The sequence below is a fragment of the Scylla paramamosain genome, chromosome 23 (assembly GCF_035594125.1).
Source record: "Scylla paramamosain isolate STU-SP2022 chromosome 23, ASM3559412v1, whole genome shotgun sequence".
In the NCBI taxonomy this organism is placed as follows: domain Eukaryota; kingdom Metazoa; phylum Arthropoda; class Malacostraca; order Decapoda; family Portunidae; genus Scylla; species Scylla paramamosain.
Window position 1 is genome coordinate 1,685,486 of NC_087173.1, and position 20,000 is coordinate 1,705,485.

The 20,000-nt window shown below is 42.8% G+C and overlaps 1 protein-coding gene across 1 annotated transcript in view; it reads left to right on the top strand.

Annotated features, from left to right (window-relative positions):
* Nucleotides 1-20,000, top strand: part of LOC135111986 (uncharacterized) — a 77,173-nt gene that overhangs the window by 52,147 nt on the left and 5,026 nt on the right. The gene's annotated exons all lie outside the window — the stretch shown is intronic.

Below are 20,000 nucleotides of genomic sequence, written 5' to 3' on the forward strand. Positions count from 1 at the left end.
TACTACTACTACTACTACTACTACTACTACTACCACCACCGCTTGAAAAAGAAAGATGATATAGATATACATGTTTCCCCCCCCTACACCCACACACACACACACACACACACACACACACACACACTCACACTCACACACACACACACACACACACACACACACACACACACACACACACACATCGACTAGCCAGGAGCCTCCATACAATATTTAGCAGCATGAGGCAGCCTCCCTTGATCTAACACTACCCGCGCCTTGTCCGGCACTGGTTTCCTCCTCCAGAACATCTTTGCGACTTGTGAACCACCTGTGTGTTTGTTTACTCTCCTCTGTTCTCGTTTTTCCTTCCTCTTCCCCGGTTAGTTTTTTTTTCTGGTTTTTGTTTTGATTTTTTTTGGTTTGTTTTTTCTACTTGTTTTATTTATTTATTTAGTTAGTTATTTTTTTGCTTAACTATTTTATTTTTCATTTGGTTTCTTGGGTTTTCATTCTTATTTTATGTATCGTTTACAATTTTTTTTTCAAGTTCTATATATAATTGTTCGGTTTACCTCTAATTTTCTTAACTTTTCTTTTTTTCATTTATTGTCTTCATTGCCATAAGTTTCTCAAATAATCACTTATTTTCAAATGACTATCATTTCCATATATTTTAATTGTTACAATCTGCCATGCACTATTCTCCCAATCACAGCTGTTTTAAATGTGTTCCTCCATTTGCATCAGACTTTGTTCCTCTAGTCGCCCACTCTTCACTGAGTCACTCGTCATTCATTACTCACCGACACACTCACGCCTCTAAACCCTCACGACTCGGCACTTATCGAGGATTTTCATGTCTGTCTACATTATTGAAATAGGTTCTGATGGCATTTCGTAACCACAAGTCCTTCCCGCATTACTGACTCCCTTAAAGTGACGTAGTGACACGCTGCTTCATTTGAGTGAGCCTTGAGGATCCTGCTGACCAAATATAAAACTGCTGTCATTGGGAGATCTGCATTTGTCAATCACCCGTCTTTTCATCAACAGTGTCTTTGGAAATGCTCATAATTTTACACCAGATCGTTTATTTTATGAAGACTGAGGAAGGCTGGAGTAGGAAAAGTACCACATGCAGAACGTATCGTCACCTTTTCATAAACCACCTGTCTGTCATTATTCCTACTTGTACTCTTAGAGAAACTGGAATGAAATCTAGAAGGATAACTGTAAATATCAGGCTTAGTGACATCCTTCTTGAGACTAATTGCCGGATACTGATCAAAAAGTACAGGAAGTTGACATCATGGTTGGTCTCCGTAAGAATCATATTATATAGAGCAGGCAAGCTGAAGGGAAGGAGCGCTGGGTCTCTAATGTAAAGTAATAACGCTTTTCTTGAGACTATTTACAGGTGACCGATCTATAAGGAGTCAGGCACTAAAGTCCTATTATGTAAATTAGTCAGGCTGGAGGAAGGAGCACTGGATCTCTATGGGAGGCTTGGTAACTTTTTCCTTGAAACAACTTGTGGGATACCGATCAAAAAATACAGGAAGTTAGTAGAGTTGGTTTAAAAAAATACAGGAAGTTAGTAGAGTTGGTGTCCTTAAGTCGCGTTACATAAATCAGTCAGGCTGGAGGGAAGGAGCGCTGGGTCTCTGTGTAATGCTTAGTGACACCCTTCCTGATACCAGTTGCAGGAAATTGGTGTCCATAAGAGTCGTGTTACATAAGACCTGTCTTTAGAAACACTTAGCTCTTTCACCACGACTATTTTCAAAGTCCACAGGATGATGAGCCAAGTTCTTAGGAATGTTTCTTCTGTCAATAGTGAAGAAATCTTGTCAATATGTCACTAGAACTGTAAAAACGCGCTTAAAAACCCGTGTACCTTCAATTAGTGCCCTTTGAATGGGGTGGAGGTGCGGCCCAGAAGTGTTTTAGAATTCAGTGGATAAATCTGTGGCTCTCGTCAAGCAAGGCCGGCGCGTGCTATGCAGATCGTTGCGTCACTCACTGTTCCCGGGTCACGTGCTCCTTTGTTTACATTTCCCAGTGGTGACGTCATAGCGCCTCCGCAGTGTAAACAAGACGTGAGGAGGCCACGGGTGACGCCCTCATAAAAAAATGCTAATTCATTAATGTGTATTTTTTTTTTCGTGCCTTCCTTTCTTTTTTACTTGAGATTTTTTCTTTCTTTCTTTCTTTTTTTTATCAATATTTTTTCTTTTTTTTGTTATTTTTATTATTAATATTCTTATCATTAATAGTAATAGTAGTAGAAGTAGTAATAGTATTAGAGAGAGAGAGAGAGAGAGAGAGAGAGAGAGAGAGAGAGAGAGAGAGAGAGAGAGAGAGAAACACACACAGAAACAGACAGACATACAGACAGACGCACACAGAGAAACAGAAACACACACACACACACACACACACACACACACACACACACACACACACACACACACACACACACACACACACACACACACACACACACACACACACACACACACACACACACACACACACACACACACACACACACACACAGACCCCAAGAGAATAAGAATGAGACCTATCACTTTATCTCAGTGACGCAAAACACATCACTAAGTAGGTGGAGGGAGGGAGAGAGAAAGAGAGAGACAGGCGGTGAATGGAGAGAGGAGAGAAGAGTGGAGGGAAGCGTCACCCTCTCCACCCTTGACGTCACGCTGCTGGAGGAGGAGGAGGAGGAGGAGGAAGAGGAGGAACAGGTGAGTCAGGTCGTGTGGAGGGGGGAAGGGTCGTCTCTTACCTGGCGCCACCACGAGAGACTATAGAAGCTGTGGAGGTCATTTATTATCATGCCTCTTACAGTAGAGAGAGAGAGAGAGAGAGAGAGAGAGAGAGAGAGAGAGAGAGAGAGAGAGAGAGAGAGAGAGATTGACTAAACATAAGAGTATGACGAATGGTATTACCATGAGAGAGAGAGAGAGAGAGAGAGAGAGAGAGAGAGAGAGAGAGAGAGAGAGAGAGAGAGATTAAACATAAGCAGGTGATGAATAGTATTACCATAAAGAAACATAGACAAACAGACAGATAAATAGACAGATCACTAAAGCATACATACTAGAGAGAGAGAGAGAGAGAGAGAGAGAGAGAGAGAGAGAGAGAGAGAGAGAGAGAGAGAGAATATATCACTGACCCACAAAACAATGCCAGACGTGACATCAACAATAATAACCTCGTCACAGTTGAATCCGTCACATCACGTCACTTATAAACATATCCCAACAGAAGCTTATTTTCACTGTATTTTCCTTATTTTCCTCTCTTATTATATGCTTCACGTTCCTCTTCCCTCATGTTCCCTCCTAACCTTTGTCCATCACGCTCACAAAACCTCATTCATAACTTGATCTTCAGAAAAAGACAAGAATCACGTTCTGTATTTCAAGAGAGTCAGTGGTGGTGGTGGTGGTGGTGGTGGTGATGAAGAATGGAAGAGAATGAGTTTATAGTGTAGAAGAGCATGGTAATGAGTAATATGATGAGTGTGATGAGTGTAAAGGTTGGATAAATGAGTGTAAGGAGAGAGGAATGAGTGAATAAGAAGGGGATGAATAAAATGAGTAAATAGGAATGGAATGAGTGTAAGAGATTAATATGATAACGAGTAATATAGTGAATGTGGTGAGGATCAGAGAGAGAGAGAGAGAGAGAGAGAGAGAGAGAGAGAGAGAGAGAGAGAGAGAGAGAGAGGTATGTATGTGTCTGTATTAAGAGTCATCGTGTGTGGTGAAGGGAGGTGAGAGAGTGTGGTGGAAGTGGTGATGGTGGTGTGTTTAAGTGAGGTATGAGAGAGGCAGAAGGGAGATAGGGGAAGAGGCAAGAGTTATCGCATAAAGAGGGGAAGGGAAGCACGTACTTAGGTTAAAAATGATAATAAAAGAACTGCACGGGAGGGAAGGGGAGAAGGGCAGGCAGGTGGACGCAAGGGAGCATTGGCGGGCACTTCAGGCATGGGCAAAGGGGGGCACGGGTGTCTCAGTGCCCTTCTAGCCGTGCCAGACCCCAGACGTGCCCGGGGCGGCGTCAGAGAGTCGTGTGATGCCCCATGGAGGTAAACACACATACGCACTCACACAATACACGGATGTACCGCTGTGACGTCAAGGATCCTCTGACGTCACAGTGACCCGCCTAGGATGGCAAGACGTGGCGTGATGTGGCGTGTGGCGTGTGGCGGTTCGTGATGCGGTGTGTGTCTCGCCGCAGTGGTGTGACTCGGAAAAGATGGCGCATTGTCTTGGTTCTCCTGCCTCGTCCTCCTTTTCTCTCCTCTCCAGTCTGGCGGGAAATAATAGTGATAAAAATGGTTCCTTTATTTACGAGTTCACGTGGGGGCGAGTGTGGCGGTGGCGGTGCTTTGCTCTTGAGTGTGTGTGTGTGTGTGTGTGTGTGTGTGTGTGTGTGAGTGTGTGTGTGTGACGGCAGTGTCTTGACTCGCCTCGTGTCGCGTCTCCCACTCACACACGCCATGAAAAAAATAAATTGGTAAAAAATAGTATCCCAAAACGGTTCCATTGTATATAAATAAATGAGAAAACAAGCGTAAATAAAAATAGTAATGAAATATTTTTCTGCTTTGAATGACTGCAAAGTCTTTCCTTACGTTCCCTCACTACACCTATCACAGCACAAACACACGCACATACACAAAATAAAATAAAATAAAATATCGAATATTTTTTCCTCTTCCATGTAGTTTACTTGGAAAAATCGCATGATATAGGAATATTTTCATATTTTGAGTGACGTTTCGTGATATTGCGGAGATTGGTATCGCTAAAATTACGCGGAAACATAAGAAAGAACACCACGAACGTGTTATTTTCTTTCTCTCAAGAGCCAAGTCACCACACGTCTGTTCCTCACCTGTGCTTCTCTACGTTCCCTTCTTGAACCACCGCCACTTTACCTTACACACTGTATATACTCTACTCGCTCTAAGATAAGCTAAGTTAGTCTTCCGCTATGCTTCTCCGCAATCTTCTCCAGTCTCTTTATCTATTAGGTACCAGCGAGAGCATAGAGTCGACTAACCACACTAGGAATTAAAAATAAATGGAGGGATGGAATTGAGAGAAACACGAAGGAAATACAGAGGGCAGAAGAGACACCGTAAGATCTGCCAACCACACATAAAGATTCATACGCAGAACAAAACACGTGATGGCCTCTTGCAGCTTCCCTTATGTTCTCGTGTCACGTTCTGAAGAGTCGCACCAAGGTCGAGTGTTTTGGGGCATATATCTCAGACAGGTAGCACACAGCGGCCAGGTGAGGCGAGGTGAGCAGCCAGGCACCTCGCGCGGGGAGATAGGCAGCGGGTGTGACTTCTGCCCGAAATAGAGGCCGGCAGACAGACAGACAAGTAAACACACACAGCGGAGTCACATTTACTGCTTTCTGTATTTCTCTCTCCCTCGTTTCTCCTTGACTTTTTTGGGTTTCTTAATCTCTCTCTCTCTCTCTCTCTCTCTCTCTCTCTCTCTCTCTCTCTCTCTCTCTCTCTCTCTCTCTCTCTCTCTCTCTCTCTCTCTCTCTCTGACAGTTGCGCAAGGATAAAGTTTAATAATATACACTCCACGACAACAGTATTAGTTTGTATTTAAGTCGACATTCAATAAATTTGCTCCACCCCCCCCTCTCTCTCTCTCTCTCTCTCTCTCTCTCTCTCTCTCTCTCTCTCTCTCTCTCTCTCTCTCTCTCTCTCTCTCTCTCTCTCTCTCCTTCTCCCACGTGGACAAATTTTTCCCTCCGTGACCTCAAGAGTTCTGTATCTCGACCCAAGTTGCCGAACATTTCAAGACGAATATTAGAAAAAGGAAGAGAGGAAGAGAGATAACAGCCCTCCTCCTCCTCCTCCTCCTCCTCCTCCTCCTCCTCCTCTTCCTCCTCCTCCTGTATCTTCTGCTGTACGTACCTCTTCTTACCATTATTCTCTACCCCTTCTAAATCATCCATCCTCCTACTCCTCCTCCTCCTCCTCCTCCTCCTCCTCATTCGTTACAAGGGTGAGAGGGCGGCTAGTAAAGGGCGGCCAGACCTCTCCACTCTCACTTTATGGAGGTGGAATGGTGTCTGTGGGAGTTTAAACAAAGATAAGGTGGAATGTGTGTGTGTGTGTGTGTGTGTGTGTGTGTGTGTGTGTGTGTGTGTGTGTGTGTGCTTTCTTGTCTCTTTCTATAAATTGTTTATTTGTTTGTCTTTCTGTTTATTTGTCAGTCTATTTCTCTGTCTGTTTGTCTCTTTTCTGTTTGTGTGTGTGTATGTGTATCTATTTGTTTATATGTCTGTCTGTTTCTCTCCTCCTACTCCTCCTCCTCCTACTACTACTACTACTACTATTACTACACCACCACCACCGCTACCACTAGTACCACTACTACCACCAAACCACCACCCCCAACAACACCACAAATAGAACAATTATTATAATAATCACCATCTCCACATTCTTCCTCCTCCTCTTCTTCCTCTTCCTCTTAGTCCTCCTCCTTCTCCTCCTCCTCCCCCAGCCTTGGTGACAGGGCGGCGCAGTAAACACACGCGCGCGGCACATTTACACAGCGCTCTCTGGCCAAATAATCTCCCTTTGATTGTTGTTGCAGGAAAGAGTGATACTAATGATTTGTTTTCCGCCCGAGACATTTCCTTCAAGGGTGACCGAGTGTGTGTGTGTAAGTGTATGTCTGTGTGTGTGTGTGTGTGTGTGTGTGTGTGTGTGTGTGTGTGTGTGTGTGTGTGTGTGTGTGTGTGTTTCGTAAATGTGCGATGAAAAATTGTATACATCGTTAGTTGTTTAAAAAATATTTGCTTATTGGTTAAGAGGTCTCTCTCTCTCTCTCTCTCTCTCTCTCTCTCTCTCTCTCTCTCTCTCTCTCTCTCTCTCTCTCTCTCTCTCTCTCTCTCTCTCTCTCTCTCTCTCTCTGAATACACCAACTAAAACAACCATGATATCACTTAAGTAATAATAATAATAATAATAATAATAATGAAAAAAAAATAAGCGAAAGAAAATAAAAGGTAACAAAAAAAATGAATAAACAAACGATAAAAAAAGAGATAATACGTAAAAAAAAAAAAAATTTAAAAGGCCAGAAAAACGGGAATAGAATTATGAAAAGGAAGGGAAGGGAGGAGAGGGGAGGGAGGGAGGGGAGGAGAGGAGGGGGTAATACAGATACAAATGAAGGGAATTTGGCGCCTTGATGGGGGAGGTAATACACTTTGCATGACAACAAGACCAGCAGGCCGGGCGCGTGAATTTTGAAAAGCGGCCACAAAACTTGACTCGGCAGCGTGTCCCTTTTAGCTTTCCACCATTTCTCCCTCGCCTTTTACTGCGGGATGTTGTTGTTGGGAGTTGATAAAGCCTTGGGTGGTGTTAGAAGTGCTAGTTTGCGGTATCTTCAGTGTTTAGTGTTATTTAAGGTTACAGTAATTGATTAATGTTATTTTTCTGATTCTGTCTCTTTTTTTTACGTATTTCTCAGATATCTTTTACTGTGGGGAGTTTTTTTTTCTGGGAGTTAAAGTATTGGGTGAGTTAGACGTGCTAGTTTACGTAAGTGTTTGATCTTGTGTGGGTTTACAAGTATTGGTTTATCTGACCTTTCTTTATTTTGGGTTGTCACTAAGAGTTTACATTGCTATGGGTTAGTGTAAGAGGTGAGATTATAGTACCAAGAGTATTTCAATATTTCGTGCGTTTACAGTCATTAATTTACTTTGCTTCTTATGGGTATCTATCACTGGTGTAGATTGAGTTTATTAGTTCACAGTACCAGAAGTATTTTACAGATGTGTGAGTTTACAGACTGATTAACTTTTTTTTTTCCTTTTTGTTGTATGGATCACTAAGAGTATAAGAAACACGACCTAATTAGTTTCCAGTGTCAGATCTCAGTCACCGCTACACACTAAACTTACACAACCACATTCCGGTGATCTCCAGAGGAACCCACAGTGATGAGAGGATTAAGAAACAGTTTTTGAGGAATGCCACCCACCTCTTACTACGTCACCAAAAAAGCCACCTCTTAACTCCCTCTCCTTACCTCTCGCCTTAGCCCTCTTTACCTGTTAGCACCACCTCACACCACCCCCTCAAATCTCAAAGGGTTCTCTTTATCGTAACTCTTGAGGATTTAGAAGAATTTATCCTTATTTGAGTACTTCATATACGGTGAAGATTACAGTGAGTTTCTTTTATATTTCATTCCTTTTCTTCTCCTGTTTTCCTTTATTTTTTTTATTTTTCCTTCACAGATTACAGTGATTTCCTTATTCTTCTCCTTTTCTTCCGTATCCCTCCCCTCCTTCCTTTTCCTTCTCTTTCCTTTCTCTTTCTCTCCTCCTTTCTTTCCTTCTCTTCCACGTTTTACAGTCATTTTCCTTTTCTCTCCTTCTCTTCCCTTTCTCTCCTTTTTTTCCAGAATTTTCTTCCCCTGTATTCTCTTTCCTTTCTTCTCTTTCTCTCCTCCTCACTTGCCTTCCCTCCTCTTGTCATTCCCTTCCTTTACCCCACACTTTCTTTTTGTTTTCCTCCTTCTCCCTTCTCTTACCATCCCCTCCCTTCCCCTCCTCCCTTCCCTTTCATTTCCTTGTGTCTCTTATACCTTCTTCTAATTTTGTTTTCCATGATTTGTTTCTCCGATATATTCATGATTAATTATTTGAATGACTTTAATATATTCTTGTTATTTTATTTATTTATTTGTTTTTACTTCCCAGAGCTCTCGTCTTGTAACACTCTTGCTCATGTTTCTTTCAACGGTAATTAATGACTGTGGGTATGTTTTTTTTTTCCTAGAGAGAGAGAGAGAGAGAGAGAGAGAGAGAGAGAGAGAGAGAGGGGGGTGGAGGATAGTATGAGAAAAGTATTTAAATTCATATTATGTTTTCCTTGTATACGTTCGCTCTCTCAATCTCTTCCTCCTTCACCCTCCTTCCTTCCCTCCCTCCCTTCCTCCCTACCTACCTCATTCCCTCTCTTCATCTTCACTACCACTTGCTTATCTTCTCCAAACCAACATCACTGTTTATTTTCCTCTTTACGAATCATCATCATTGTCACTTTTATTTCCTGCTAATCACTTTACTCATTATTTATTTATTTTTTATTCATTTTTTCTTTTCTTTTTTTTTTTTTTTTTTTTTTTTTTTTGCAAGAGGAATTAAAGGGTTGATTTGCTGTCCCCTTTGGCGCGTGACTCTTTCCGGCTCATTAGTAGCACTTATTTATTTTTTATTAATATTTTTTTTATTTTTTGTGGCCAGTGAAATTTTGTTGTTGATTTATCGCTAATTAGTGACAAGCACCTCATTAGCACCTGAGCCGTTCATTAGGAGGCCACGCTCACCTGTACACACCTCACGTTACCTGCCACACACTCACTCATGATGGACGTACACACACACACACACACACACACACACACACACACACACACACACACACACACACACACACACACACACACACACACACACACACACGTACATACATACATACATACATACATACATACATACATACATACATATATACATACATAATTATATACATACATACATACACAGACATACAAGCACACTGACACATCCAAACATTCCTTGACCAAATCTCTCTCTCTCTCTCTCTCTCTCTCTCTCTCTCTCTCTCTCTCTCTCTCTCTCTCTCTCTCTCTCTCTCTCTCTCTCTCTCTCTCTCTCTCTCTCGTTTCCTGAATATTTGTAATCGTATGTGTTTTTTATGTGGTATCTGTGTGTGTGTGTGTGTGTGTGTGTGTGTGTGTGTGTGTGTGTCTGTGTGTGTGTGTGTGAGGCCTATATATGATCAAGTGATGATTTTTTTTTATTTTCCTTCGTGTTTTAATAAAAAAAGTAAGGGAGTTTCTGAAGTTAATCGCAAAACTTTATTCCAGTGAAGCGAAGATGATTGGTTTTGTTCCTAAGTTTGAGAGAGAGAGAGAGAGAGAGAGAGAGAGAGAGAGAGAGAGAGAGAGAGAGAGAGAGAGAGAGAGAGAGAGAGAGAGAGAGAGAGAGAGAGAGAGAGAGAGAGAGAGAGAGAGAATATGGGAGATGTAATATTAGTCTCTCTCTCTCTCTCTCTCTCTCTCTCTCTCTCTCTCTCTCTCTCTCTCTCTCTCTCTCTCTCTCTCTCTCTTGGCACGTCATACATCTAATCCATTTTACATTCAACAAGGCGACTCATGGCCAAAGAGAGAGAGAGAGAGAGAGAGAGAGAGAGAGAGAGAGAGAGAGAGAGAGAGAGAGAGAGAGAGAGAGAGAGAGAGAGAGGCTATATGTGTTGCTCAGGCCAGGGAGGTTGGCGAAGACTTGACAAGGAGAAGCGGAGATTGAAAGCCGTCAGTGTGAAATTGTAATATTGAGGTAAAGTAAGAAAGCCAAAGGAAAAAAATGAAGGGAAGATCCATGTAAATCCAGTGAAGAGAGGAACGCACATACACACATACATACACACACACACACACATACGTACATACCTACACATGGAGAAAAAAATTGTGTTTATTTTGTTTTTAGTTTACCTTTTTTCTGTTTATTTGTTCATTTAGCTGGTTTGTTTATTCACATTTATTCAAATATACTTCAATCTTTCGTGTGTAACCTCAAGGTCTTGTTATTAACGTTTTTTTTATTTTTTATTGACATTCTTTTACATTTATCCATGTTTTTTTCTATTTACTCTTGCATAACAAAATATTTCGTAATTTATCTCTGCAATTATTGTTACTTATTTCATCAGTTACAAATATTTGATTTTCATTCGTTTAACGTAAATTTTCTGTCAATGTATATTATATATATATATATATATATATATATATATATATATATATATATATATATATATATATATATATATATATATTTTTTTTTTTTTTTTTTTTTTTTTTTTTTCACTCATATACTTTTTTATCATTTTATTTTATTTGTATCCTCTTAGTTACTTCATCAGTTACAAATATTTCATCATCCATCACTGTAACATGCCGTTAATTATCTATATATATATTTTTCGCCCAATTTCCTTCATCAATCACACATATCTCATTACTCACCACTATAACACACAAATCATTTCCTGTATTTTCCATCGGGTTAATTGGCCAGTCACCTGTGTAGCACCTCGAAGCATTCCACAGGTGCGTGTTCCCTTACCTGCCACCCCTCACACCTGCACAGATCAATGGTAGCCAGTGTCACACCTGCCTCTCTGTTCAGTTTACAAGCACGCTACCTGAAACCCATCCTCTCTCTATCTCTCTCGGTAAAACTCACAAATAGAAGCATTCACAGAACATTCCGCTGAAGAGAGAGAGAGAGAGAGAGAGAGAGAGAGAGAGTGTGTGTGTGATAGACATGACACGTGTTCCTCCCTCACGTCATCTTCTTCCCTCCTTCCTCTCCTCATTTTTTATTTCTTGTTTTTTTTCATATTTCATTCATTATTCAAAACATACAATTATTATGCCTATATATGAAACTGCGCATCTAAGAGAGAGAGAGAGAGAGAGAGAGAGAGAGAGAGAGAGAGAGAGAGAGAGAGAGAGACATATGCTGAAGCAGTGCCGCGCCGCCCCTCCGCTACTTTCAATCATAAGGCTCTAGTTGAATTTACAATGCTTTTTAATGGTGTTTCTATGATTTTAGTGACAGTTGAACAATATTCCCACATTATTAACAGGAAAACTATTAAAAACCCGACTAATAATTTCTGTGGCCTTGGAAATTTGTCGTATTAAGAGAGAGAGAGAGAGAGAGAGAGAGAGAGAGAGAGAGAGAGAGAGAGAGAGAGAGAGAGAGAGAGGGGAACGCAGATAAACTTTTCAAAGGTTGGTGAAGGTCAGGAGTGCCAGCTGTGAGAGGCGACGTCAGATGTTTCCTCCCGTGTCACTGTGCAGCGGGGAGTGCGCGGCAGGGCGGCAGGGGTGCATGGAGGGAGGGGAAGCTGCCAGGATGTACGAGTATAGGGGGTGTTAGCAAGGTAGGTTCATGGCTGATATAGAGGTTCCTGGGCGCGTTTTCTTTCTTTGGGAGGTAGACTAAGGGGAATAAAGAAATTGAAGACAAAAATAATTGGAAAAAAGGTTCGCTAATTGTTATTTTCCCATTCCTCCACAATAAAAGTGAGTTATTAGGGAGGAAGTGGAGCGAACAGTGACTGGTGCAGGGAAGAAGAGTACATGAAGTAAGGTGTAGAATGACTGGTCTGGTAAGGTGAAGGTGTGTGTGTGTGTGTGTGTGTGTGTGTGTGTGTGTGTGTGTGTGTGTGTGTGTGTGTGTGTGTGTGTGTGTGTGTGTGTGTGTGTGTGTGTAAGTAGCAGGTGATATAATGGCCTAGAACGTCCGAAAATTATGCGCAGTTACACACACACACACACACACACACACACACACACACACACACACACACACACACACACACACACACACACACACACACACACACACACACACACACACACACACACACACAAGAGATGAGGTTTATTTTCCCATAAATCATATCTCCTTTTTATCTTCATGCCAATGGTGAGGTTTGTGTGTACTCTTTGTGGAGAGAGAGAGAGAGAGAGAGAGAGAGAGAGAGAGAGAGAGAGAGAGAGAGAGAGAGAGAGAGAGAGAGAGAGAGAGAGAGAGAACATTATTTACAATTACTCGTATCTCTCTCTCTCTCTCTCTCTCTCTCTCTCTCTCTCTCTCTCTCTCTCTCTCTCTCTCTCTCTCTCTCTCTCTCTCTTAGAAATATATATAGCGTACTCGAAACCATATATTCCCATTACACACACACACACACACACACACACACACACGTAAAGGCGATTAATACATAGATTCTACAGCAAAAAATGAACTTTAGATTCCTTTTTGTATATGAACGAGATTGCCTTGTGCCCGAGAGAGAGAGAGAGAGAGAGAGAGAGAGAGAGAGAGGGGGGGGGGAGTTCCGTCTTCCCTTGCTTCTTCCTACAGCTGCTGAGTAATAAGAGCAGGAGGAAGAGGAGAAGGACGAGGAGGAGGAGGAGGAGGAAGAGAAGCAGGAAGAGGAAGATGAGTAGACTTTTGGGTTTGAAGTTATGAACGTAAATGGATGAGCGGGATGTTGTGTAGCTGAAGGAAGAGGAGGAGGAGGAGGAGGAGGAGGAGGAGGAGGGAGAGAGATGGTCTTCTTTTCACTTGCAACACTTTCACGGTTACCTTCAAGAAAATTAATCAAGTTTATTCATTAATTTAAAAAGCGTAAAAGATGGATTGCCTAACTCTTAGGACATAGTTGTGTTTTCTTTCCTTACCTTTATCTTTTTCCTCTGTAACTGGGCGCCCCTTTGTTGTGAAATCATTTAATCACCCTCCTCGTGTTATCTCTCCCCATTGCACCATAGTCTTCCCTGTGCCGCTCCAGGTGTCTCGCCCAGGCCAGATGTAGGAGGGCAGGGCAGCGTAACTCTCAAAATATTTCCCTTCAAATCAATTACTGTTTCAGGAAAAGATCGAGGAATATAAGGAATGAAGGTCAGCAATGTTCTCCATCACTCCTCGTATTTCCAACATGGCATAGTTTACTTAACCAAAAGAAAACCAATATGAATAAGAAATAAACAGAATGATATGTATTTTCTTTATCATTCTCCACATTCCATCCCCCAGTAAGCACGAGGTGAATAAAAAGATAATATATGCATGGATCGAGGCGCGGCAGATTGCAACACGTCACCGCAGCAAGCATTCGGCGAGTAACAAGATGATAGTGTTTGCTTTAAGTCCTCAAGGTTTAATATCAGTGAGTATCTTTGCCGAGAGTAAGTGTGTTATTAGTTGTTGGGGTTTAGTGGCGGCGAGAAGGTGCTAAACACGAGGACCTCAAGGATTCCATTTGCCGACTTATAAACAACACATCCTTCTTGCTGTATCTCCTCTCCTCCTGCCCCTCCTCCTTTCTCTCGCTCTCACACTCCTCCTCACCGCACCTCCATTACGTCACACAACCGCCCCTTTACCTCCACCTGACGTCACCCCTTCGGCATCCTCGTGAGTCCGCCTCGCCCTTGGATCTTCCTTACCTTTCCTTGTTTTCTTGTTGCCGAAACACCGCCTCACCTCGCCGCCGCAGTCTCCGCCTCGGCTGAATCACCGCCTTGTGCCCTTCACTCTCGAGCGTCACTCCTTTACCTGTGCTATCGCGGCGTCAGTCTGTCTGTTTCTCCGACGGCCACGCCACCCGCAGCCCCTCCGAGGCGCCAGGGCACTTCTGTCGCCGCCTCATCTCACTCCGGACCCTCAGCCAGACGCCGCCCACCTCCACGCCCTTCCCCCGCCCCTCCCCGTGCCCTCCCCGCCGCGTCCGCCTCTTGGGTTGCGTCTCTGAATGAATATTAGGTCCCAGACCACCGGTGGGCGAGTGATTACCGCGGGTGAAGAGCCTCCTTCAGCGTGGGAGGCAGCAGCAGCAGCAGCAGCAGCAGGAGGAGGGGGAAGTGTGGCCGCCCCTTGCCCGCCAGTTGCCCAGTGACAGAAGTGAGGGACGCTCCTGCTGTAGTGACTTGTCCCTACTACTACTACTACTACTATTACTACTACTACTACTACTAATAATAATAATAATACTGCTACTGCTGCTGCTGCTGCTGCTACTACTGCTTCCACTCTAGTGCTAGTTGGTGGTAGCGCTGTACCGCAGGGCAGGGCGCTGTGGTGAAGTGTGTGGTGAAGTGTGACTGGTGTGGTGGCGGGCGCGGTGGTGCTACTGGTGGTGGTGGTGGTGGTGGTGGTGAGTTAGGTCATGTCCAGAAGGATGGTGGCCAAGAGGAGGGCGCAGCTGGCGTATCTCAGGACTCAGAGCGCGCCCATCCACATCCTGGGCCAGAAATGGTAAGATACACTCCTCTTCCTTCCTTCCTTCCTTCCTTCCTTCCTTCCTTACTTACTTCTGCCATGTTTCTACTTCTCTCGGATGCAAATTGACTCTGCCACCTCCCTGCTCCTCCTTTACTTTCTAATGTCCTTCCTCCTTCCTTCCTTCCTTGCTTCTTTCCTTGCTTCCTTTCTTTCGCTTCTCTTCTGTCATTTCTCTACTCTCGGCCATACATGGATTCTCTCTCTTCTCATTTTCTTCTCCTTCCTCTTCCTTTACTTTCTAATCTTCTTCTTCCTTCCTTCCTTCCTTCCTTTTGTTACGAGTATGAATCTTTCCTTATCATTATCTCCCTTTTTCCTTACTTTCCCCCTAATGTTCTTCTTTCCTTCCTTCTTCCCTACTCTCTCCCTTCCTCCTTCGCTCCTTGTTTCCTCTCTTCTCTCACCACTCTCCTATCCCAAATATTTCTTTTATTTTTATTCTATTTCTTCAGCTTCTTTCAGTCGCATTACTCTCTCTCTCTCTCTCTCTCTCTCTCTCTCTCTCTCTCTCTCTCTCTCTCTCTCTCTCTCTCTCTCTCTCTCTCTCTCTCTCTCTCTCATAGTAACATCCCTGCCTTCTACACTCAGCAGACACCCCTTCTCTCTGTTTCTCTCTTTCTCTGTCCCTCCCTCCCCCTCTCCCTCCCTCCCTCTCCCACTCTCACATATACACAGTCCCCTCACTTCCTCTCCCTCAGTCACACCTTAATTCCCTCACAACAAAGCCCCCTTCAGTTCCCCTCACGGTCCGTCTTCCCTTCCGCTCACACAGCGTTCATCCTCATTAGCCTCTCTCTCCCCTCACTCCCCCCCACACCTCCATTTTTTATTCTCTCTCTCTCTCTCTCTCTCTCTCTCTCTCTCTCTCTCTCTCTCTCTCTCTCTCTCTCTCTCTCTCTCTCTCTCTCTCTCTGACACTCTTTTCATCCTGATTCATCTCCTTCCTTTCTTTTTCTCCTTTACTTTCCTTCTTTTCTTCTCCTCCTCTTTTTACGTCTCTCTTTTTATCTCTCGTCCGTTCTATCCTCTCCAGTTATCATCTGTTTTGCCTTTCTTTAACTCTCTTCCTTTTTCCGTATCATTTTCCTTTCTCTCCTCCTCTTTCTGACTTTGATTTCCTCTTCCTTACCCTTCCAAGCTATCCCTGTTTCCTCTCTTCCCTTTACTCCTTGCCTTTCCATCCCCTTTCCTCCTTCCTTTTACTTCCTTCCCCTATCGTCTAACCTTCCTCACTGTTCTTGCTTCCCTTCCATTTCTGCCATCCCGTCCCTGTCCCTTGCCTCTCCCTTCTCCCTCAGGGCCAGCGGAGACTAAGGCATGGAGTTGCGGAGTTATGTGGAGTTTATAAGCCTAAGTATGACAAGCAGCATCCGCCTCCCACTGGTTTGTCTCCTGAGTCCCCGTTCGCCACGAGAGGAAGAGGCCACGGGAAAATTTGGATAAAGTTTCTTGTGCTCTGGCCTGTTTTGTGTATGAAGAGAGGAGAGGTCGAGTGTCACTGAAGGGAGGTCGAGGGTAGGCAAGGTTACTAAAGGGAGAGCGAGTGTTACTGAGGGAGGACGGTCACTGAAGGAAGGTCAAGGGTTACTGAAGGGAGGTCGAGGGTAGGCAAGGTTACTGAAGGGAGAGCGAGTGTTACTGAGGGAGGACGGTCACTGAAGGAAGGTCAAGGGTTACTGAGGGGAGGTCGAGGGTAGGCAAGGTTACTGAAGGGAGAGCGAGTGTTACTGAGGGAGGACGGTCACTGAAGGAAGGTCAAGGGTTACTGAGGGGAGGTCGAGGGTAGGCAAGTTTACTGAAGGGAGAGCGAGTGTTACTGAGGGAGGACGGTCACTGAAGGAAGGTCAAGGGTTACTGAGGGGAGGTCGAGGGTAGGCAAGGTTACTGAAGGGAGGGCGAGGGTTAATGAAGGGAGGTCGAGTTATTAAAGAGAGGGAAGGGTTATTGAAGGGTCGAGAGTTACTGAGGGGTCTCTAGGGTAGGCAAGGTTACTGAAGGGAGGGAAGGGTTAATGAAGGGAGGTAGAGTTACTGAGGGAAGAGGGATACTGAAGACAGGGCAGCGTGTTTAGGGAAGGATTTGAAAGTTTCTCAGGAAAAGGAAAACAAAAAGAGGGTTTTGTTAGTTGGGGATGAAAATGGCAATGTTGATAATGATACTGAGAGAAAGGAGAACAGTTATTGGTGTTTGCTTCCTAAAATAAAGTGAATAAGTTTATTAGTGATGATTGAAAATGAATATTGTGGTGTTAATGACATTTAGAGAAGGAGGAAGAATGTATTAATATTTGCTTCTTGGTAATGAAAGAAATGGAGAGTTTATTAGTGTTGCCTTGAAGTGAAGATGATAGTGTTGATGGTGACACTTAGAGAAAGAGGAGAAGATTATTAATATGTACTTCTAGGAAATGAGTTACAAGAGGAAAGCTTTATCCGTGATTGTTTAAGACGAAAATAGTGATGATGCTAATGACACTAAGAGGAAGAGGAGGAGGAAATTAACAATATCTGCTTCTTTGAAAAGGGTAAGTAGGGGTCAGTTCATTAGTGTTGGTAAGATGAAAATGATGAAATTGATAACGACACTCAGAGAAAAGAAAGAAATAATTAATGTTCGCTTATTTGTGAGGAAAACAGTAAACGCTTCTTGAAAATAGAGGAAAGTTAAAAAGAATCTATTAATGATATTTTACAGTGACAGATGATGATGACAATGATAGTGTTGATAATAATACTGAGGAAATGAAGAAATCAGCAATACCCTTATGTTGATAGGGAAGAATACAAAACCTTCCAGGAAAAGAAGAGTAAAGAAAGAAAGATTTGAAGTAATGGTTTAAAATGAAAATAGTAATGATTATAATGTTGATACACTAAAAGGAAAAAGGAATTGACTCACCTCCTCTTCCTCTTGCTCTTTTCTTCCCTCCTCTCGCTTGAAGGAGGGAGCGAATTGGAGAAGTAGAGAGAGAGAGAGAGAGAGAGAGAGAGAGAGAGAGAGAGAGAGAGAGAGAGAGAGAGAGAGAGAGAGAGAGTACATAAAACCTTCTTTTCTGATTGATTTTCTCACTTTGAAATGCAGGTTCTCCTCCTCCTCTTCCTCCTCTCCTCCTCCTCCTCCTCCTCCTCCTCCTCCTCCTCCTCCTCCTCCTCCTCCTCCTCCTCCTCCTCTTCAACAATAACAATAATAGCATCACTAGGGACATCACAACAGAACAACCGCCTCACCTCATCACCTCACCTCACCTCACCCCACATCACCTCACCACCGCACCTCACTTCACCTCACCTCACCTTGACGAGCTTGTTAGTGGATGAGAGAGTCCATTACCTGTCCCTAATTGTAAGATGATTAGCTCCATTACCTGCCTGAGTCTCGCTAATGTAACGCCTCGACTTGTGACGGGGTGATGTCAGTTGAGTCTTATAGGGATGTGTGTCAGAAGGGGCTGCGTTAAGGGTCTGTTCAGTGGTGTAAGACGAGTAACACCACCACAGCAACACAGCGGCTCTCATTTCCCTCACAACTAACTTATCAGGAACAAAATATTTGGTAACGGGGCGGAAGATAAAAATACTCAAAGATCCTCAAGAGTTTCAGTACCAAATGTCTGCAGACTGACTTAACATGCTGACAGGTACACGAGCTTCTCATTACTGGCCATTCAGTTGATCCCGCACCTCGCTACGGTCTGAGGAATACACTGAACTGCCCATCCACTTCACCTCCTGTCCTCTGCCTGTCCACTCAGGCCCCACAAAGCCTCAGACACGGCTCAGCGACCCACGCGAGGCTCCCAACAACAGGCTGAGCGAAGCAGTCAGCGCCCCATTCACTTGTTTAATCCAATCTGAGCAGAGACGTAATAAAAATAGACGCGCTACTGTAGATTGGCGAAGAATGGTAAAAATAATGCCTTGTCATCAGGAGGCGGGAATAAGATGGCAGGAAAGCAGAATATTTAGTACCATAGATTCTAAAGGGAAGTATATAAAGAAATGTACCTACTTTATTTTAAGAAATATGAATAAATATAATGCCAGGAAAACAAGATATTTTTTGCCATCGATTGCAAAAGGAAAATATATAAAGGAATTTACTTTATTATAAGGAATAGAAAGAAAGAGTCTCAATGTTTGGTAATGTTTATAAATAACTAGGAAAATGTTACTCTGAAAAAGAAAAAGAGTCCCACAATTAGTAACGTTTATAAATAGTTGAAGAAAATGCCAAAATTCCTTACGTAACACACTTGTGAGAAATTGAACTATAAAGAGAGAACAAAAATGAACGAATGTAAGAAACACGTGCAGAGAGAACACCAGCTATTACTAACCTTTATAAATAGCTCAAAAAGCGTTAAAATTTCTTACGTAAAGCACAAATAAGAAGAGAGAGAGAATAAGTGAGAAAAAAAGATAAAATGAATGCATTTACAGTAAGAAACACGTGCAAATAGAATAGCAGTTAGTAGTGTTTATAAATGCCTCGCAAAAAAAAAAAAAAAGAGAGAGAGAGATTTCCAAGTAAAACATAATTGATAATTTTAACTGGAGAGAGAAAATAAAACAGACATATATGCATAGATAGAAAACCAATTATTAGTGTTTATAAATACCAAAAAAAAAAACTAAAATTCTTAAGCTAAAGCACAAGAAAGAAATTAAACGAGAGAGAGAGAGAGAGAGAGAGAGAGAGAGAGAGAGAGAGAGAGAGAGAGAGAGAGAGAGAGAGAGAGAGAGAGAGAGAGAGAATACAAAAGTAAACAAACATGCATACACAGAATAGCGATTACTGCAGTATATACGTGTAAGAAATATAAATACCTAAAAAAAAAAAGACGAATACATAAAGAGAAAAAAACGCACAAGAAATTCTAACTAAGGAAAGAAAACAAAGATAAACACACACATGGATACAACAACTACTAATATCTATAAATACCAAACAATACCAAAACACCCAAACTTACGAAAGGTACAAGGAAAAGGATTTGTATTTCTCTCCTTCCTGAGTCCACCTTGGCATCGGGA